Source organism: Triticum aestivum, chromosome 5B, assembly GCF_018294505.1.
Source record: "Triticum aestivum cultivar Chinese Spring chromosome 5B, IWGSC CS RefSeq v2.1, whole genome shotgun sequence".
NCBI lineage: Eukaryota > Viridiplantae > Streptophyta > Magnoliopsida > Poales > Poaceae > Triticum > Triticum aestivum.
This window is the reverse complement of record NC_057807.1, coordinates 552,314,536-552,337,586: the sequence shown is the minus strand read 5'-3', so window position 1 is coordinate 552,337,586 and position 23,051 is coordinate 552,314,536. Positions and strand designations below refer to the sequence as shown.

The window sequence follows — 23,051 nt, the reverse complement described above, 5'->3', positions numbered from 1 at the left end:
GGCCTGCTAGTTGGTAAAAATGTGACGTACGAGTATGTTTTTGCCATTTGCCCATTGCTGCAGCATTTTTTGTATGCTGTCAGTTTGTGGTTTTGTTCTAGAGCACATGCTAAGTTACAGATAAAAATGTGCCCCCTAAAAAATGATGGCAAATTTGTTTGCAATGCTGGCAAGTTTGATATGCACCCGACTGCATTTTTTACCAAGTTTTCTGATTTGGAGACGACAATATTGCCATGGCAAATTCATACAGTTTGACATCTTTGCAAAGAAGATATTTATGGTTCAATCTTCTTAGCGGTAGAGATGTCATGGTAATTTTAAACCCATAGTTCAGCTCTGAAATGCATGTAATTTTGATTTGTTTTGTTTGTCCCTCCTGAATGTGATTTTTTGTGATGACTAGCCGTTTTGTTTTGATAGGTTTGGCAAAAATGTAAACTGATGGAAACTAGAAATGCCAATTGTTTTTGCCACGGGGAACTCAAATTTATGTTGCCATGGCAACTCAAATCGGCCAAATTAAATTATTTCTAGCCATGGCAAAAATTATGATATGTTGCCGTGGGAGCACAAAATATATTTGCCATGCCGACTCAGCCTCTATTGCCTTGACAAATTAAATCAAGGTTTCATTTCCATGGTAATAAAAATATAAAAAACTAAGTAATTGACCATGGCAAATTTTATTAATTAACCATGTCAAATTTAGTTTATTGACCATGGAGAATTTTATTTATTGACCATGGCAAATTTTAAGTCCTTTTTTGGCCATGGCAAATTTAGTTTATTGACAATGGCAAATTTTATTAATTGACCCTAGCAAATTTTATCAGAAAAGTTGCCATGCCAAATTGTAGAGAGACAAATTATTATAAGTTTTTATCAAATAGTTGCCATGGCAACGTTGTGGAGTCAAAAAACTTCTTAGTTGTCGAAAAGTTGCCATGGCAAATTGTAGAGATAAATAATTCTAAGTTAGTTATCAGAAAATTGCAGAAACCCTATAGTTGATATATACTTGATGTAAAAAATGTTACGAAAATGGTTTGTAGTTGTAGCAATTTCTAGACATTATTTAGTATTGATCAGATGGCGAGTTAACAATATGTTCTTAAAACAAGATTTCAAGTTTTGGCATGGCGAACATGTTTATGTTTGTTTGCCATCATATGTAGAACTTCCATGATGCAAGTAGTTTCCTACACTTTTTCCCATGGCATTAACTTTCGGCCATCGCGTACATGGCAATTCTTAATATTTATGTACCAAGCCAAATTTACCATGGAAAAAATATTTCTACACACTATGGCAGTTTTATTGAACATAACATGGCGAGTTCTGTTTTTTCCTTCATACATCATGCAAATTTGCCATGCCAACTTAATGTGTGTTGTTGCCGATGGCAAATTAAGATGTTTTTGCCATGGAAATTTTTACACGCCAATTAAGACTTGCCGTGGCAACTTTTAAGTTATGTTGCCATGGCAAGTTTAAATGTTTTTTTATGGTGTGTTTTGACATGAAACCAAAATACACGTTTTTCCATAGCAATTTGAGATGTGTTCTTTGCCATGGATATTCAAGTTGTGTTTCCCCGGCAAGTGCAATTTTTCTTTTTCTAATACAAAGCATGAAAAATTATAACAAATATTCAATGAAAATTTTCAATATGCATTCCCATGGCAAATTTTGTTCATGTTCTACCCCCCCCCCCCCCCCCCCTTCCAAGTTCTAGTTCATTGAGCATATAATGGAATAGTCACATGACAAATGGATGTCAATTTGATCTCCATTCCATTTTTATCTTTAAAGAGCATGGCAAATTTATAGCTTGGTTAATTTATTTCTGTTGCCATGGAAAATTTCATTTTGTATTTTGCCATTGCAAATTTTACATTTTCATACCCATGACAATTTTACCTTTGCTCATTCGGCAAAATTTCCTTTATTACCATGGCAAATTTTTCTTTTTAAATTTGCCATGGCAATTTCACTTTTTTTTGCCATGGCAATATTTTCATTCATTGACATGGCAAATTTACATTTATTGCCATGTCAAATTTACTTCAACATACATGGATTTTCTTTCTTTTTTGGTTTTGCCATGGAAATATTTTTATTTATTGACCATCGTAATTTTTGAGCATGGCAATTTTTCCTTTTAAATACGACGCCAAATCTGTTTTTATCATGTACCATGGCAATTTATTGTTTGAACCATGCCTTTTTTGTACTTAAGTCAATGGTATCTTGTTTTCCGTTCTTTGTCATGGCAAACATGGCAATTTTTTGAGCCATGGACTTTCGTGCTTTTTTCCTTCTTTTGGAACCATGGCAATTTCCCCATTTTTTCATAGCATTGGCAAAAAAAATTGTGCTCCATGACCAAACTGGGCTTTCTTTCTTTTTCAGGAGGCCCATCCATACTGACGTCATCACGTCGGAGTGAACAGTTTTGTTCGATCGATAGATCGGATTCTAGCGAACGTTTCGTTCGGGATTTATGAAAACCTGCCCGAACACTTTTGTCCGGTACGTGCTCCTTCCCACTCCGAACGACTAGTTCTTTCCAGAGGCTCCGAACGTTCGTGCGTTATCGGTGTCCTTTGGTAAAGGTAATAATTCATTCATTGGTAGAAGTTCGGTAATTCTGGCAGTATGAATGTAGGTGTGATGAATGGTTAAAAAGATCAGCGTAGGGTCGGTACATGTAGCTTTTGATAGGAAGTGACAACAAGATGACCGCGTGGCCTAATGGATAAGGCGCTCGCCTCCGGAGCGGGAGATTCTGGGTTCGAGTCCCAGCGTGGTCGTTTCTTTTTTACTTTTACATTTTTTGCGGCAAAATGTTACAGTTTTTCTTTCGTGAAACGTTTTCCGCCGGCAGACCGGCTGAACCCTCGGCCGGTCACTCGCGAGCCGCAGGATGGATTGCAATCGTGCGATACACAGCGCGCCGCTCTACCAAGAAGATATCTCGTCCAACTAGTGGTATCCTTATCCATTTCCTTCGGCACTCTTTCCCCACCACTCACTCCCAAACTCTCACAGAGGCATGGCTGCCACAAAGCTATTGCGTTGCTTCCACCTTTTTTTCTTGATTTCGCTGCAATTGATAGATTGATGGTGCCGTCGCTGCCATGACTTCTTTTGCTACATCAATTTTCTTGCTGGAACCACATGCGACTTTGCTACATTAGGCGAAGATGGTGGTGGGCTGCGATGGCGGTGTCCGCCATGTTTTTTTTTTGGCTGGAAGCACTTAAGATTTTTCCTGGAATCCCCCTTTTTTTGCTACAAATCAAGAGGATGTTGCCGTCGCCGTCATGATTTTTTCCTACTTTTTTTGTTTTTTGCTGGAATCATATTTGATTTTTGCTGGAACCGTATTTGATTTTTGCTGGAACCAACGTTTGCTTTTGCTGTAGTAGGCGAAGATGACGCTTGGGCGGAGATGAACGGTGGCGCCATGTTTTATTGCTGGAACCACTTAAGATCTTTGCTGGAACCCCTTTTCTATTTTGCTACAAATCGAGAACATATTGCCATCGCTGTTATGATTTTTGCTACAATTTTGTTTTTTGCTGGAACCATATTTGATTTTGCTGGTAGTAGCATCACTTTTGCTAAAACCAGCCGAAGCAGAGCTGGAACCGTTACAACGAGGTTGCGCCCGGGCACGATGGCGTCGACGACAGGAGTGTCCACCGGAGCTGCAAGCAGGTGGAGCAAGGTAGACGGAGGCGGAGGAGAAGACACAGGCGGGAGGGCTCACCGGAGGCAGAGGCAGAGTTAGGACAACGTCAATCCCGTACGGGGCGAGGTGGGCGAAACGGGAACGCCAGATCAAACGGTTCTAATCGCTAAAATCAGGTGGCTACGCGTTGACCGGCCCAAATTGGGCCGGTCGACCGGCGCCTAGTACTTGCCTATTTGGGAAACCACGTGTTTATCATATAAAATTGTACTGTAAGTTACAAACAAACTCGGTCCACACCAGACAAATACCAGAAAGTACAACCATCATGTCATGACAGCAAGGCACACCTCACAAAAGAAGAAATTTATGAATAGCAAAATGTTGCAGTTTCAATCAAGTTCTGCTGCAACGACAGTGGAGATGGCAATTTGAGAAACACAGTGTTACTTTGAATCTATCGGGAGCTCGCCCCCTCAGTTGCCGAGCGACTATTATGTGAAGACTTGATGAAATGCGCTTTCATGCCGCGGCATATTCTGTCCAACAAGTGCATGTCTTCCAGATATAGAAGAAAATGTACGTCAATGTGGTGAGCAAGCCGTCCGAGGCTAGCAGAAAGCTATACTCCCATTCCCAATGCATCTCATTTCTACGAAAATGTACGTCAATGTTTGTGATTGTATCTGCGGTGCGAACAGTGTTTGGCATTGGCCACCTACTGCCCCACTATTTATAAAGTTAGTGTGCCATATGAAGGGACCATATCTTATGAATGCGTCCTAATTTTTCTTATACATTTATATATGTTAGAAAAGGACGGATATGACTTATGTTAGAAATTAATTCGGGCATATGTTATCTCTGCGGGAATTGCTTTTTTTTCTTCTTCTCTGGTATTGCATCAACCGACTATTAGAAAGGTATGTTTAGTTATTCTCAGTGAGCATCGATTGCATAGTATAATTTCTTCCTTCATGCCTCCTGAGCGGGAGATTCTGGGTTCGAGTCCAAGCGTTGTCGGTTCTATTTATTTTTATTTTTTGCGGAAACTTTTTTTCGAGAAACCACATGTTCATCATGTAAAACTGCAAGTTACAACAAACTCGACCCGCACTGGACAATACCAAAGAACACAACCATCATGGAAGGACACACCCCACAAAAAGGAAATTTATAAACAGGAAAATGTTACAGTTTCAATCAAAGTTCAGCTACAACGGAAGTACAGATGGCAATTTAAAAAACACAGTGTTACTTTGGATGTGTTGGGAGCTCGCCTCCTCAGTTGCCGGAGTAACTATTATGTGAAGCCTTGATGTAACATGCTGTCAAGACCTAGCTATCTCGGTTGAGAAAGTACTAAATAGCACCATTTGTCTTCCGGCCGAGCATGGGGCTTCATCACAGTAGTGGGCAAGTCATGCGATGATAGCAACGAGCTATACTTCCATTCCCAACACATCTCATTCTTACGAAATCTAGCATCGTCCGGTTACATAGCTAAAGTTAACCATAGAGGCTATACCCAAGAGAGACGGGGCCAAGCAATTTTTTATTTTTTTTTAGAAAAGGAGGAATACCCCCGGCCTCTGCATCCGGTCGATGCATACAGCCAATTTATTAATTATTAGCACAAAACCTTACAAAGTCGTACAACAGTAAGACCAAAGCCACCATCTTCGCAACCTCTGTCGCTACTCCTATCTAACTGATGAAGGGGCGCTGATGGTCTGGGCCTAATACCAAACAGACCTCGCAGCCAAACCTAACATCTAAGACCTGAGGTCCCAACCTGGACGCCTGCCGGGTATGGGCACCCACTAGTCCGGCGTGCTCCTCAACCAGGCCACCTGCCGGGTATGAGGCCGCCACAACCACCTACCACATATCCATCTTCAGAGCTGTACTGTTGCACCGACCTTGCCCGGTCTCGCTGCCGCCGACGCCACCACGACGCCAGACAGCGTCGACCTCCTGCGCGTGTCCGTCACCACACATCTGACGCCAAGCCTCCGCTGCTCCATGCCGCCAAGAGCCGCCGCCAAGAATATGTAGAAAGAAACACCGCTCCACCGAAAGGGAGGCAGCACACCCCCACCCCTCACATGCAGACCCTTCCATCCGATCCCAATGTCCTTGGCGTCGCCTCCAGGAAGGTTACGGTGCACAGGGCGCCGCCGACGCCCGATCCGCATCGGATCTTGGGCTTTCACCCGGACATGGGTCGGAGAGGAGAGATGGTGCCCTCAGCAGCGCCCCCAAGGAGGAAAGCGACGCCAAAAATCGGCGTCGCCGCTGCCGGCCAAGGTTTCCCCCGGACACCGATCTGCTCCACCAGAACACATCGGAGGTGGATCCGGCAAGATCCAAACCGAACCGGGGACTGGGAAGGGATGCATGGAAGGGAAGGGCAATACCTCCAGATCTGGCACGCCTGCGGCTCGCCGTCCTCATGGCCGAACCCTCAGGCACGCCGCACGCCACGCCAGCAGGGCCGCCACCCTTGGATCCGATGGCCTCCGCGAAGAAAGAAGCGCCGAAGACCCCGCCGCCACCTTCCCCGACGCCCGCGCGGGCTTTCCTGGCGGTCGTCTCTGGTGGCGGCGAGGAGGGTGGGGGAGGTGGGGGGAGGAGGCGGCGGAAACCCTAGACTCCCCCGAGTCGTCCCAGGGGCGACGCGAGGGACGGGATGAGAGGAACCATCAGGCTGTAAATAATAGTTTGAGACGGGGCCAAGCATCCATGTATTTATGCTATGAGTTTTGATGTTGATCTGCTACAAAAGCCCTGGGTGGTTTGTGATTGTATCTGCAGCGTGAAGAATGGTTGGCATTGGCCACCTACTGCCCCACTGTTTATAATGTTAGCGCGCCGTACAAAGGGACCGTATGTTATGAATGCGCAGGTATTTTTTCTTATACGTTTATGTTAGAAAAGGACAGTATGACCTCTGATAGAAATGAATATGTATGTGCACATGTTATCTCTGCGGGAATTGCTCCTTTTCTTAAATTTTATTGCATCAACTGACTATTAAAAATGGTCTGTTTAGTTATTTTGAGTGAGCATGGACTGGATTTTATAGATTCTTCCTTCATGCCTCCAACTCCACTTCAGCTAAGATTTTGAGCCGAGGTACCGCGGTGAAGATAAGGTGCCCTTAAATCGATATCGGTCCTTCATTTGTTCTAATTAATCCGATGCATAAGATCAGTTGGTACTTCAACATAGAAGCTTAGGATTACCACCACCAATTGTTAGGGAGAATCATGTTTTAAAGGGCAAAATTGCAATGTAGGTTGGAATTAAGGAGGTGCGTACTGCATAAGGATGTTATCATTCCATTAATACTCCCTCCATTCCTAAATATTTTTCTTTTTAGGATTTCAAATGGACTACCACATACGGATGTATATAAACACATTTTATAGTGTAGATTCATTTATTTTGCTTCGTATGTAGTCACTGTTGAAATCTCTAGAAAGGCAAATATTTAGGAACGGAGGGAGTATTACATTATGTTACAACATGCAGCACGAACTAGCCGGCGGGAGATCCGCCAGCCAAGAATTACGGGATGCATCGTAGTAAGACAACAGAATAGTGGCTACTAATGAAGGCGGCACATGAGAGATGCACAAATCAAACAACCGCAATGCTATTAACATGTAATTAATAACTACAAAGTTTCAAGAATTTTTCTTTGCAAGATTATGAAGAACTGTAAGATCGACGTATGACCGGGATGTACGATTACAATGGTAGTAGAGATGACAATTCTTATTTAACTTTTTGCAGCAAAAACATTCCATGATCAGTTTCTCTACGACAGTGCTGCTTTGGATCGTGGGTGGGCTCATCTCTCGAGTTGACGGAGCAAAAATCATGTGAAGACTTGATGTCATGCGATTTCAAGTCGTAGCTTTCTCTCTCGAGAAGGTACTAGATAGCAGATGACATCTTCCGCTTGCGTGACAAAATGTAAATCAATATGGTAAGCAAGCCGTCCGAGGCTAGCAGAAAGCTATACTTCCATTCCCAACGCATATAATACCTATGAAATCTAGCATCGTCTGCTTACATATACCCAACTAAAGTCAAACGTAGAGGCTCCATAAGAGAGACAGTGGGCTAAGAACTGATTTAACTTATGCTTTGAGTTTTGATGTTGATCTACTACGAAGGACCTGTGTGGTTTTTGATTGTATTTGCGGCGCGAACAGTGTTTGGAATTGGCCACCTACTGCCCCACTATTTATAATGTTAGTATGCCATATGAAGGGACCATATGTTATGAATACATACTATTTTTTTATACATTTATGTTAGAAAAGGGCGTGCACGACTTCTGGTAGAAAGGACTCTTGGCTTAATCTGTAATTCTGGGTGCGTGTCCTAGCGTGGTGGATCGTTCGATTTTTTTTCTCTACATTTTTTTTCCCTATCTTTCTCCGAAGAGCTGCTGATGGAGTGTCAAGACTTGATGTGACGTGCTTTCAAGTGGCATTTTTTTCCTCTCTCTCTCTCTCTCTGAATATCTGAAAGAGCTGACAAAGATTGACGACTTGATGTGATGTGCTTTCAAGTGGCACCTTGTCTTCTCCAGGATGTACGGCATGGCGGTGCTTGTCTTGCGGCCGACTAAGACGGCGTGCATCACCCTGGTGAGCAAGCCGTCCGATGACAGCCATGAGCTATGCTTCCATTCCCAACGCATCTCATTCCTACCAAATCTAGCTAGCATCGTCCCCTCACATATGTTATAACTAAGTTAACCTTCGCAGCTGCGCAAGAGAGACGGCGGGCCAAGCACCTATTTAACTTATCATGCTATATGACCGCTCAAAAAGGAAAAAGACTAATTATGCTGGTACGAGTTTTGATGCTGATCTGCCACCAAGGCCCTATATATGTGGTTTGTGATTCCATCCGCGGCACGAACGGTAGTTGGCATCGGCCACCTACTGCCCTACTATTTATAATGTTAGTGTGTGCCATACAAAGGGATGTGGCCCTATGTTACCTACTGGCCTACTAGATCATCAAGGCGCGCGTTGCTGCGCCCGCTAATCTTGTTGACATTTAATGTAGGAAAGAGAAATATTTGAAAAGATTTGTGTAGTTATAAATATTTGAGAAATTTGCACCATGTACTTTCTTGTGGTTTACACAAATTGTAGACTGACAGTTGCATCTAAAACCTGAATTTCAGGTACCCAAATACACAAGGATTCAAGATACAAAAATTGATCAAAACCTACTACCATTTTACTTATTATATAGCTGACACCAATTATGGAAGAGCATCTTGCATTCTGTACCTAGTGAGACCTTCTTGTAGGTGCTTCCGTGTGCTATTTGAATGTCTTCACTCCAACTCTTTTTTCAAATAGTAGCAATCAGCTTTTAAAACAGCAGTAGCTTAAAATGCTCTGCTCTGAAGTCTGAACAAATTAAGCTATCATATGTTATTTGTAATAACAACTAAGTACCTTTTCTTTCCTGAATAAAATTTTCACTTTATGCAATATGGCTCGACTGCTTAGTGCTTATGTTATTTCTCTTGTATATTTCCTATGAATAAATATTCTCTAAAATGGAAATGATTATTTGATCATGGGGGAAGGGTGTGTGTTCCTACTAATCAAGCACAACATAATTTCTTCAGGGTTGTTCCTGCTCATTGGTTTAATCAATTGTGTCAATCTGTTACTCCAGTTTGTAAGCTAAATGCTTTCAACCAGAAGTTCCTTATCTTGCACCCTGAGGACATTGAGTAGAACTTAAATTTCTGTTAACTTTGTGATTATATAAGACTGTAAAGTCGCAATACAGGGCGAATAATTTCATAATAATAAAGACAACCTAACCAAAGCATGGCCCAACAGCACATCCTCATCTCCACTTCGTCCAATGATTGGTCCCAGGCTACCAGTGGATTCACATGTACCCTGAAGCCTGATACACAAATAACGTGGGATTTAGGTGGAGATTAATAGAGGCGTGGTGTTCAGTGTAGGAGAGGTGAGTTATGGAAGCATTGTAGAAGAGCTCATCAGCAGCAGTTCTCGAGCACGGAGGTGATGAAGAGGACATTGAGGTTGCTAAGCGTGGCGAGACGAACATGCCCGCGGTTGTGAGGACTGAGGTGGTGGTCCATGGATTGCAGATGACTGAATTATATTCCCGGATCGAACAGGTCTTCACTCTTCACCAATCACCACCTCCTTCGAAGGGCGCAGTGGTGAGGAAGTTCTCGTGGCTCTGTTTCCGGCTGGGCGGTGGATGCAGCACAACCGCGGATCGCTGTAAATCACGGTGTAGTAAACTCTGTCCCGACATCGTCGGCGCCATCGCTCAGGGCATCCACATTCCATAATCGACGCTACGTCCTGAGGTCGCACACTCTGTTGCTGGGTGGAGGCTGGGAAAGCCATGGACGCCACATCGGGAAAGGAGTGTGGCACGCGCGGCAGCCCGTGGGTGGGCCCCTTCTTCTCGCTTGCCCGTACATTGTCACCATTGGCGCCGCCTGCGAGCAAGCAAGGATTTTTCAGTGGCGCGCGCCGCCAGTTTGGACAAGAATTGGTGCATCTAGGAGACTGGTGTGAGATGAGAACGCACAGGGGCTGGGAGTATCCCTCGGCAAGCCGACGTATGCCTTTGACCGCCGCCAATCTGCCCGACGAAGGAGAAACTTCGTAGCTCGGTCTGAGGAGCAGCGACCCGATTGCGGAGAGCGGAGCACGCGCTTGGGAGTTCCTTATTTTGATCTGGTACGTTGGTGAGTTCCATCCGACGGTCAAGTTTCTCAAATCACTGTGGAGGGTCATAGGTGGCTCTGTTATACTGTTTAGTAATAGTCATGTTGAATCCATTTATACAACCACTGAAGTATTTCAAGTATAAAAAATTGCAAACACAAAAAAGTTCATATATAGATGGTACTCCTTCAGGGAAGAGTTGTCATGATATGCAGGTAAAAGACATTGCAAAAACCGATCACTCAGGAGAAAGAGCCTATGCACCAGTTCAGAACACATAAAAATGGGAATAGATAATGTAACATTAAGAAAAAACATGCAACACCATCGCTCAAACCCAGCATCCAATTCTCTCATTTCAAAGCTTAAATAAAAGACTCCATGAATAGTCGATAGTTGTACAAATCCAGCATGAATAAATCCTTGTCTAATCCAACATTCGCTGAATAAACAAAATAAAAAGAACATTGGAGTGATAGCATAGAGAGGCATCATCGATATTTGAGGCACAGACAGAGGGCAAAACTCCTTCAACACGGTCATGTATGCTCGCCTTTGAGCAATGTCATCACCATCTATGTATCCTAGATGTTGGGGATGATAAAGCAATTAGATGTGGACATTCAAAGGCATATCCATAGGTGATATTGAAGTAGGCAACACCAGATAACTAAAGTCCTCTTCAGCTCATTGTTCATATGTATCCAACAATACTTAAGCAAACTAACACCGAGTTACTATGCAACATTTTGATGTTTTTTGTCCAGGCTTAGCCAATGGGCTCTATATCTTAAAACTCGGTTCACACTGGGCAGCAAGATGCACCCCACGAAAAAAGGAAATTTACAAATGGCAAAATGTTCCAGTTTTGGTCGAGTTCTGCTACAATGGAAGTACAAACGGAAATTTCAAAAACGCAATGTCACTTTGGATTCTGCGGGAGCTCGCCTCCTCAGTTGCCAGAGCAACTGTTATATCAAGCCTTGATGCAATCTGGTTTCAAGACGTAGCTATCTCGACTGAAGAAGTACAACATAGCACCATTTGTCTTCTGACTGAGCACGGGGATGTACACCACTGTAATGGTCGAATTCTTGTATCTGCGGTGCGAACAATGGTTGCAATCGACCACCTACTGCCCCACTAGTTATAGCGTTAGTGTGTCATGCGAAGGGACCGTATGTTATGAATGCGTATGTATTTTGCTCATGCATTTATGTTAGAAAAGGACGGGCACAACTTCTAGTAGGAAGAAATTCGGGCACATGTTGTTTCTGCGGGAATTGCTCTAATTTTTGGGTATTGCATCTACTGACTATTAAAAATGGTTTGTTTAATTATTTTGAGTGAGCATCGACCGTATAGTATAGTTTCTTCCTTCACGCCTCCGGCTCCACTTCAGCTAAGAATTTGAGTCGAGGTACTGCGGAGAAGATACAGTGACCTTATATCAATATGTGTCCTTCAATTGTTCTAGTCAATCCGATGGACAGGATCAATTTGTCCTTCAACATAATGCTTAGGAGTACCACCACCAAATGTTAGGGAGAACCATGTTTAAAGGGAATAAAGGGAATAATGGCAATCTAGGTTTCATTTTTTTTGCGGCAAACATTTTTTTAAGGAACCACATGTTCATCATGTAAAACTGCAAGTAACAACAAACTCGGTCCACAATGGGCAGCAACACGCACCCCACAAAAAAGAAATTATAAACGGCAAAATATTCCAGTTCCGATCGAGCTCTGCTACGACGGGAGTATAAATGGCAATTTCAGAAAAACAATGTTACTTTGGATTCTACGGGAGCTCGCCTCCTCAGTTGCCGGAGCAACTGTTATGTCAAGCCTTGATGCAATCTGGTTTCTGTTGTTGCAGCTCTCTCTCTCTCACTCAGGACTATAGGTAGAAGAAGGAGGAGCACAATACACAGGAGTTTCACCCGGCTGCACACACAGCCCCCTTACTATTTCCAGAGCACCAACTCATCTCAACACCGGTACATGGCTTATATAGCCGGACACACACACCGGCATTTGCCTCACGCACGCATGCACACGCACGGATCACCGGGCCACTAAGCCAACTAACTAAACCATGCACCCACGCCCGCCGGCCACTAACTAGCTAAGTACCAGCAACTACTCCTACATGCATGCAAATATAGCATCCACGCATCATCCCCTCAACGGCAACGACCCAGCCGTGCATGTGATGCGCCCCAACTAACAACTTGCATGCATCTAGCAGACTTGGCCATCACACTTGCCAACGGCCCTGCTCTACACGCCAGACTGAGTGCACACACACGCTACACACTTTGACATGGCTTCCGCTGCATCCCGCACTTCCCACGCGCACCCGACGCGCCCGATGAGCCCGATCGTACCAGTGTATCCCGCACGTCCCGCGCGCACCCGACGCGCCACGACGAGCCCGACCACACATGCCATGGTTTATTCCAACAGTTTCAAGATGTAGCTACGTCGGCTGAAGAAGTACTACATAGCACCATTTGTCTTCCGACCAAGCACGGGGATGTACACCACCGTTATGGGCAAGTCGTGAGATGATAGCAACAAGCTATACTTCCATTCCCAGCACATCTCATTCCTGCAAAATCGAGCATCGTCCGGCTACGTATACCCAGCTAAAGTTAACCGTAGAGGCTACGCAAGAGAGACAGGCCAAGCATAGATTTAACTTATGCTATGAGTTTTTGATGTTGATCTGCTATGAAGACTCTATGTGGTTTATGAATGTATCCGTGCGGCGAACAATGGTTGCAATTGGCCACCTACTGCCCCACTATTTATAGTGTTAGTGTGTCATGCGAATGGATTGTATGTTATGAATGCATATGTATTTTTCTTATGCATTTATGTTAAAAAAGGACGGGCATGACTTCTAGTAGAAAGGAATTCAGGCACATGTCGTCTCTGCGGGAATTGCTCTAATTTTTGGGAATTGCATCAACTGACTATTAAAAATGATTTTTTTTAATTATTTTGGGTGAGCATCAACCGCATAGTATAATTTCTTCCTTCACGCCTCCGGCTCCACTTCGGCTAAGAACTTGAGTCGAGGTACTGCGGAGAAGATACGGTGCCCTTAAATCAATATGTATCCTTCAATTGTTCTAGTCAATCCGATGGACAGGATCAGTTTGTCCTTCAACATAATGCTTAGGAGTATCACCACCAAATGTTAGGGAGAACCATGTTTAAAGGGAATAATGGCAATCTAGGTTGCAATTAAGGAGGTACGTACTACATAAGGACACTATCATTCCGCTAATTATATTATGTTGTCGGCATGCAACACGAACCAGTCGGCCGAAGATCCGTCAGCCTGGAATTACCGGAAGCATCGTAGTGAGAACCCGGTAAAATTGTTGGCCACCCGATGAAACATCACATGAGAGGTGCACAAAATAAACAGCCATTGCAAAGTTTCAAGAAAAAATTGCAAGATAACGAAGAATTGCGAGATCAACGTAATGCTCAGTATATCCGATTACTAGGCCGAGGTGTCAAAATTTCATGGGTGGGGAGGTGGCGGCACATGCAGCAGGGAAGAGGAGGCAGCCACCGTCGCACAAGATCACACACACTTGATTGGGATATCCCGAGGGAGTGAGAGGGTGCTTGGATACAAGGGACTATTTTTAGTCTGACTAAAAATAGTCTCTTTTAGAGGCTAAAGTTCCAAGCACCCCTGACTAAAGAGAGGTTAGGACTAGTCTTGAGGCTAAAATCTTTTAGTCATGGGAAACCTACTAAAATATGTATTAGCTCTCTCTCTCCTCATTTAATTCCTCTCCTTAGTTCTGGATTGGAGGGTTTGAAGGATAATAAATGCTCAATAACTAGATTTTAGTCTCTTTAGTATTTGGATCCAAGCATGGGTGAGACTAGCAAGTTTTAGTCCTACTATTTTTAGTCATGGGACTAAAACGTATCCAAGCATGCTCTGAGTCAATCTCTCCCTGATAATAAAGCACGGATTGGGTCTCCGGGTTCACCGTCGCGCCCTTTTTGCAAATAGACCCTCCTACTTTCTAGAAATTGCACCCGCAGTCCCCTCGTAAGTCAGACCCGAACCGGTACAGAGGAGAGAAAAGGAGAAAAAAAGCCCAGCGCCCCGCACGATCCTGCCTCCTCGATCTCATCTCCACCTCCATCCCGCCGCCACCTCCTGCCCCGCGCCGCCTCGACCAGGACCGCGCCCCTCCACAAACGACGGCGATGATGGAGCGCGGCGCCCAGCACCTGGCCGACAGATTCGCCGGCTCCCCGCTCCTCGGGGCCAGCCCCTCCCCCGTGCCGGGTCGAGCATCGGCTTGGAGGCCAACACACCAGCACGGGTTCGCTCGATCCGTCCGGGTAGGGCGCCGCCGGCGGTCTTCTTCTCCGGCCATCCGTCGTCGGCGGCCGTTCTTCCTGCTCCCGTGCCTCTGATTTGGATCGAGGTCGCGGTGGTAGTGGTTCGGCGGCGATGGCGGCGTTGGAAGCAGCGGCGGCGGGTGGTGGGGTCCGGCAGCGGGTGCAGGGGCTATGTCGCGGTGATGGGGAGCTGCAGATCTGTGTCCATGGTCGGACCACCGCGGACAGGGGTTTCTTCCCGGATTGTTGATGAATATACTTGGGGATTCATGATTCTTGCATCCCATGATGTGGAGATTCGTTGGGATTTTGGGCGAGGGAGATGGGGTGTGATTTGGGGGGATCACGCCTCGGATTCTTGGGGTCACCGGGGATGCGGTGATTGAAGGAGAAGACGGTGGAGGGAGAGAGGGAGGAAGGGAGGAGGAGGGGGAGGCTGCGATGGGACACGTTGGGGATGCCCACTGGACGTTGGTGTCCTTCTGAACACAAATTCATGGAGTGCCCAACCCGGATTTCAAAGGGACTTGGCTGGTTCGATACTACCAATTCCTTGGGTGCTGATTTTGAGGGGGGCTTCTAGATTGAGATCGAGTGAGAGGGGGTTGACAAGGAGAGAGCAGTCAGGTGGCGGTGGCGGCGGTGACTTGGAGCACAGTCCAGCGACGACGACCGTTCGGGAGCAGGAGCGCGACGGCGGCTGTTCGGGAATAGGAGTGAGATAGCGGCTGGGCATCGCGGGGTTCAGTTGTTGGAGAGGATAAGGGGGACGGCAGCTGCACTCGGCACCATGGGACACCCAACGTGGTTGGAGAGGATAAGGTTGATGGCTGATTTCTTTGTTCGCCTTTGTTGTGGTCAATGGTTTCACATCCTTCTTAATCCCTTGCCATGAGGCAATAAATCGCAAAAGAGCAGACACCACCCTATGCTCCACCTTCCATGTACATGTATTCTTCTTCGGACCCTGAACCGAAGGCTTCTTCCGGTCCTTATCAAGGTACGGCTGATAGGTGGTTTCACCGCGGAGCTCCCTCGCCGTCAGTACAGCGATGCTTGATCGATCGTGCCGCAGCTCATCACCTTGCATCGCCCTCCCACCACTGCTTCTCTCTGATCTTGGTCAGATGTTCTGGTTGATGTGCAAGGAGATGAGAGGGCAAGCTAGGGGAATGGAATTAGAGAGACGATTGTAGAGCGGCATCGTTGTTGTCCCTGTTGCTTTATTCTTTTCTTACTCAAGTGGTTACTTTACCTTCATCAGTCCATCTTCACACTTTTGATTGTCTCAGCTTAGCTTGCAGTTCCAGCTTAGATTTGTCAGTTTTATGGGTTAGCCAGATTGTTCAAATATTTGTTGTCCAATTTATTTATAATCTAACTGTGCAAATGTTTGGTTGATTCACAATTTTCTCATCCTTTCACCGCTTGTGTTTATCAGGTCTGGAGATATGAACCAATCACCCAGATACCTTTACTAGGCTGATGCATATGGAGCTTGCAATCAGATCCAAAATATGGAGCTGTCTAACAAAAGCAGGTACTACCACATCTTAGGCTTCAAAAATTTAAGATACATATGGACGTGGGAGTCCACTGATATGTATGTCTTTCAAATACACTTTGAATGGTCCAGGAACAAGATTTTTGTCTGAAGAGTGTGTTTTATGTCCATATACATTAGTTAGACATATTTTAATTCTAGATACATCCTTTGTTATCTATTTTGATGACAAGTATTTTCGGACGGAGGGAGTATGTTATTAGAGGATATCTTATTGCGTATTTATTTGGTTAATACTGGGGGGGTAGCTACTCTCGCCCCCCTTTCTCTCTGAATGCACCGAAAGGAGTGCCATATAATTGTAATTACTGATTTTACCTTTCACGGTAATGAGTTATGAGTCATGAAAGTAGAAAATTATTTTACAAGGTCAGGGCAGTGCCACAATATGAACCAATGTATCTGGACTTGCTACCAGGTTTAGACGACTTGAAGTGAGGATGAATAATGCACATTTTAAACATATGGTGATCCGAACTATCAGTATGTTCCCTGCTGCTACTGAATAGATGTTTTTCTAGCTTATAACAATTTGAATTATCGATCAACATGTACTTGCCTGCCCAGTCGTTGTTTGTATAATTACATATTCTAATTGTAAAACTTCCTGCCATTTATGGTTTGAAGATGACATGTATGCAATGTGTGGTCTGCACTGATGAGACGTTGGAGGGGCAAGTACTGCACTTGGTTCAGTGCATATACAAGATGGTACTCCCTCCGTCCTAAAATTCTTGTCTTAAATTTGTTTAAATACGGATATATGTAGTTACGTTTTAGTATTAGATACATCCGTATCTAGACAAATCTAAGACAAGAATTTTGGGACAGAGGGAGTAGAAAAAAGGGTGTGATAATGTAGTTATAGCTTTGCACGACGAATAGCATGAGGTTTGGCCTATAACTTTGTTCGGTAGGGTTGGGAAATTCTGAATGATTTTCTTGACTGAACAATATGTATCTGTACAATAATTGCTCCTTTGTTTGTATATATATTTGTTTGATTTGCTCCCCTTCCTTCATGCTCTGTATAGAACAACGTGGCACAAAGTACTGCAAGCCTCCCTGTATGGTAAAAAACTCGGTAATTGTCCTTTTAGTTTATTTTTCAACCAGTTCTTAAGATGATTAGATTAATAGTATGTAGAATTTTGATGTCAAGCCTCACATATCTGATCAACTGGTATGATGCATATTGTGATGTGTAGTATATAGATTAAAAGCAAGCGTACCATCCATGACAAGCATATGTTGAATTCACGGTTGTTTCCCAGTGTAGTTCTGAATCTCATGCTAATGATCTGTGACTCTGAGTTGCACTTTTATTGCTTAAAAGTTGATTGCGCATCCAGGGCACCATTATTGATGGCAAGTCAATTGCAGAGGACATGAAGTTACTGATTGCTGAACAATTTCGTCGAATGAAAAAGGCAGTTGCACATGTTCCTGGATTAGCTATTGTATTGGTAGGCGATAGAAGGGACTCTCAATCCCATGTGGGATTTAAACTGAAGGGTTGTGAGGAAGATGGGATAAAATCTTTGTTGTCGGAGTTGCCTTAGAACTGCACAAAAGACGAGGTGGTGGATTCAGCATCAAGATTAAGTGGAGATCTATCTGTTCATCGCATCCTTGTGCCGCTACCACTACCACAAGTAATGTATTGTACTACCTCATGCACTAAAGCATCTTCCATGCAAAAAAAACTTGGCTCTTTTTATTCTTTAGTATTTTTTCTAATTTACTTTTCACAGGGGGACGATGAGCCCGGGCTCAGAAATGGATATTTGGATGTAATGGTCTTTGTTTTAGTATTTTTTTTCTAGCCAAAAACTGTTGCCAAAAGTGGGAGACGGCTCATAGGAGAGGGGAAAATTGTTTCTTGTGCCCAACGTATAGTAGAAATCATCAGCTGTTGTTTGTTCAAAAAGCATGAACTATACTTCTGCAAGAACAATTCAATATCAGACTGCATTTTCATTGTTTCAAACAGTTTAGCTACACTTATACAGAGTTCAATTCAAAGTGAACGTTGATTCAAGACAGTAAGATAGATCACACTTCATTATTTTGTGAAAGAAATGCACCTTAAGTTGAGATAGTTTTTGTGACATATATCAGGTGCTCTGGTGACACTACATTTTTATCTCCCGTTGCAACGCACGGGCATATGTGCTAGTAATTCTAAAGTATCTCCCTAATTCACGGGTTAGGTTTAGTTTGTATGCCCGCACTGGTCTATCGAGTACCATGGTACCGTAAAAAAACTCAAGATAACTCTATGTGAACCATTACTTGGTTGTTGAGCGGAGTTATTCAAAACACACTCTAATTTAGTACATTAGCATCGTGCATGGTCATTTGTTTTTTGAGCTCTGTTTAGGTGCATGGGTCGATCTGTACTCGGTTTGTCGTCTTTTACCCCTTTAATGATCTCGCACCTCTTTCCTCTATAGGAAGGGAAGGTGACGGCCGAACTGCTATGCATCCAAGCACACTCAGCCCTTCATTGCCTTTGGGATTGGAGGCAATGGCAGATCATATCAAAAGCTACCCGTGCAAGGAGATTAGAAAAACCACTGATGGAATGGCCGGGGAGGCTCGCCGCGATAAGAGGACTTGTGAATTGTGCAGATATTCACTAGAGGCTGAATTGGCTGCAATCCACGAAGGTGTTATCTTGCCTCTCAACTGGACTGAACTCAACCTTGTGGTGGAGACTGACTGTGCTGAAGCCAAGTAATTGATTTCGCCGTCCGAACAAGATTATTCACCTCACACGCACAATGTTATTGAGATCAGGTCGCTGTTATCTCAAGAAAGGAGAATTCATACAGTTAAGATCAAGCGTAATTAAAATTTAGCTAGGCATACTCTTTCTGAAATGGGACGCGTGATGAATGAAATTCCCTTTCCTGAAAAAAAAAACACAACTCTTAGGAAGGGATTGCTCTTTTTTAGTCAGTGGCATCTACTAGACCACCAAAAATGTTTGTTTAGCTCAATTTTTGGTGAGCCTACTCTATAGTACTACCTCTGGAAACTAATATAAGATCGTTTAGATCATTAGTTTCTAGAGGGAGTACAATTTAATCCTTCATCATCCTCGCGAGTGCATCCTGTTCTACTTAACCAGAAAACTTGAGTCATGGTATCGATGACAATACTCTAGCTGAACCACTACTCAGCGTGCTGAGTGGAGTTATTATAGGCAAACTCTTAATAAGTAGAATAGCACAAAATACTAGTGCATCCCACTTCTAGGAAATATAGCATAGAGCCAACATGCTAAAGTCAACCTTGCTTTCTGCATCCTCAGACCGTAGCAGCTACACAAGTCATGGGCAAGCTCCAATTTGATTTAGACAACAACTTTTTGTGTTGATCAGCTATGAACACCTCATGTGGTTGTATCGGCAGTAGTGTAGGTTCAAAGGGGGGTTCGCGCTTTGGTGGTGTTGCCTCAACCCTCCAGTATTCCTATTGTTAGCCATATCATGTGCAAAGAGTTGGTATGTAAGGAAAATGTGTAGTTATCTGCTTCCACTTTAAGTTAGAAAAACACGAGTAGGGCATCCATAAAGAATGAATTAAAGACACTTTTCTGCGCAGGAGCTGCACTTGTTTTGTCGGCCAACTTTGTAAAACTTGTGTGGTTTTATCTACTACCAATTGGACTACTAAAAATTGTTTGTTGTGTATGTTGCAAACATGTACAAGTGATTTAAGAGGATCGAATACTGGTATATAGAAATTATGGTGCTACCCAGCGGCGAGTGTAGTAGGAGGGCTTATTAAACAGGCTCAAGCCTACCCTCCAAATAACATTATTATTTTACTACTACTAGTAGTACTTTCATCCCAGCTCAATAGTAGTAGCAAACACACAATGCCACACATGCGCAGTGAACAGGCACCACACACGAATTTCCAGCCTCTATCTACAGTAATCACTAGTCCATGTACTCTTAACTAACTTAGTGTCCAATGCAACTTATTTGCCAAAAAGGAAGTGTACAAAAATGAATATGGATGCATGTACTCCTCGCACTGAACTTGAACATATCCCAGTTAATCTGAACACAGATACCCTTTCCTTAACTATTGTGATTGTAATCCCTCCTTCAACTTTTGCAAGATAAATTCAAATTTTGGTTCAAAATTTATATATTTTAAAAAAATCCTAGAAAAAAATCTAGCTAATACTGCATGTTTTAAGTAGTCATTTGGGAATTTCTGAGCTTATTTTGACAACAAGGTTAGGACATCATGTTTGTTTCAAAAGAGAGCTTAGTTTTCTCGCTGTTGACTTTAGCCTACCCTCCATTTTTTCCTAGATTCGCCACTGGGGCTACCTAAATAATGTGCACTATGTCGCATAAATATACTTGGGTGTTGTATGTTATCACAAGCTAAATAATTGGTATAGAGAATTAGTTTGATCCTTCGAAGTTGATCAGCTTCATCATATTTTTTCTTCGTTAATGCAAGTCGTTCATACAATTTTTTTTCCGGTCTCTACATCCGTTTTTAGTTGATGCACTCATCTTTTGGTTATTATTTTTTTGGTCATGTGCTCGTCAAACTGCATATATATTATTATTACAGTATTACCACCCCCTGGACGGTTCGGGAGCTATTATCGTTTCTCATGTGGGTAGTGAGGTTCGTTGCGGCAAAATGTTTCAGTTTCTATCAGGTTATCTTTAACACAGTACAGATGCAAACGCTTATACATACGTGCATACATTCACCCCTATGAATGCACACACGCACACCTTACCCTTATAAGCACCTTCAAGAGACTGAGCCGACATATCATCTTGAGATTTACGAAGTCACCGTAGGCGCCTCGTCGTCAACAGGAACGTCTCCTCCCACTGAAAGCACGCATTGCTGGAAATCCTGAAATAAATTAAGGAATAGCGAGCACAAGGACTTGAACCCTGGTGGGCTGAGGATACCACTGTCCCTCTAACCATCCAACCACAGGTTGGTTCGTCAGTTTCTATCAGGTTGCAGACCCACTTCTTGGCTGAGTTGTATGCTGCTAGAATGACAATAGAGATGCCCCAAAGCTCGGGGCTACGCATTCTTCAGATAGAACTTGATCATGTGGTGGCAGTCATCGACAGGGGAAATATTTGGTGCACCGGTGCACCCGATTGAGATTAGTCATTCTACGAACGTTGAAAAATCTGAAAATAAATTATGTTCTAATGGTAACAAAAACACGTCACACTACAAAATTTCATACCCAATTTTAAACATGGCATGAGAATTAAAAATGGCAAAATTCATTGATGATAAAGAAATGGGCTCAATCAAGGCCTAGTTCGCATTAGATACTAATCACACCGTGATTTGTTATTTTTTTTCAATATGCACTTTTTATTTGTATCTGAAAATTTAAACCACGATAGATACGTACCGTACTTACCTCCTCACAAAATTTAACAATCTTTCTACACTTAAAATGCAATTTCGGAGACTGGGCGGACCGGTAGCACCAAATGTCCCGGTGCACCAGATGTGTTTCCGTCATGGACAAGCTTGAGGAGCTGGACAGATCGCTTTACAGATCGAGTCATGAAAATAAGGTTATGTGCTCCCGTACAATTTCAAATGCACGCACCTGTAACATGTTCTAGCTTCAACAAGCTATGGCTGGGTGCAACGTCGCCGGGTCTGAATCCTGGGAGAGGTCACCTCCTGGGTTGCCGGAGCAACAATTATGTGAACACTCGGTCTAATGAGCTCTAGAATGCCAACTTTCCCTTCCTCTCGTAAAATAAGTACTACTGCCTCGTAGTCTTGCTCTTCCCGGATTGAAGGAACACGTACATCAATGTAGTAAACCAGCAGAAAGAAGGTATCGAATAGCTAAGCTCCCGTTTCTGAGACATCCCATTTCTATGAAATCTAGCATCGCATCTACCCAGCTCAATTTGACCATACAGCTACACAGGAGAGATGACCAAGCATTGCTTCAATTTATGCTATGAGTTTCGGTGTTGATCTGTTCCGAAGGCCCCATGGGGTTTGTGATTGTACCGGTGGTGTGAAGGGTGGTTCGCCATCCAATGGTGTGGCATAAGCAACCTACTGCACCACTATTTAGAATGTTAATGTTACATACAAAGAGATGCTGTACAATGAATAACTAATTATTTTTCTCATAGATTTAAGTTAGAAAAGGACGTATACTATTTCTGGTAGAAATGAATAGCACACACGTTACGCCGCGGGAATTGCTTCCACTTTTTATTGGGAGAGTTCATAATTTTCTTTTCTGCTATTGCATTTACAAGATAACTAAAAACTGTTTGCTTAGTTCTTCTGGGTGAGTGTCGACTATAGTATAGTTTCTTCCTTCGTCTTATGGTTTTGTGCACCACATTTTACCTAAGAATTTGAGTCTAGCCACCGGGGACACGACAGGACATTTACCGGACGCTTAAACTAATATGGACCCTCTCCATTTATTCTTGTCCGACAGGTGGGATTAGTTGGTACTCCAACATAAGATGCTTAGGCGAACCACCACCAAAAGTTTGGGAGTACCATGTATTTGAAGTCCAAATTTTAGTTTAGGTGGCAATAAGGGATGCATATACTATATAAAGACGATAATA

General features: G+C 43.5%; 1 long non-coding RNA gene and 1 other non-coding gene across 8 annotated transcripts; both read left to right on the top strand.

Annotated features, from left to right (window-relative positions):
• The first annotated feature begins 2,743 nt into the window (after positions 1–2,743).
• On the top strand, positions 2,744–2,816 carry TRNAR-CCG (transfer RNA arginine (anticodon CCG)). Its single transcript has one exon. It is a non-coding gene; the product is annotated as a tRNA-Arg (tRNA).
• An 11,756-nt stretch (positions 2,817–14,572) lies between these two features.
• On the top strand, positions 14,573–19,370 carry LOC123113140 (uncharacterized). Of its 7 annotated transcripts, none has more exons than XR_006455946.1 (4): positions 14,573–16,392; positions 17,044–17,127; positions 17,769–18,071; positions 18,873–19,370. It is a non-coding gene; the product is annotated as an uncharacterized lncRNA (long non-coding RNA). The 7 variants fall into 7 exon arrangements; XR_006455948.1 differs by lacking the exon at positions 17,044–17,127 and adding an exon at positions 16,835–16,899 and having other exon boundaries at positions 14,574–16,392; positions 17,800–18,071; XR_006455944.1 differs by lacking the exon at positions 17,044–17,127 and adding an exon at positions 16,835–16,899 and having other exon boundaries at positions 14,574–16,392.
• Positions 19,371–23,051: the final 3,681 nt, after the last annotated feature.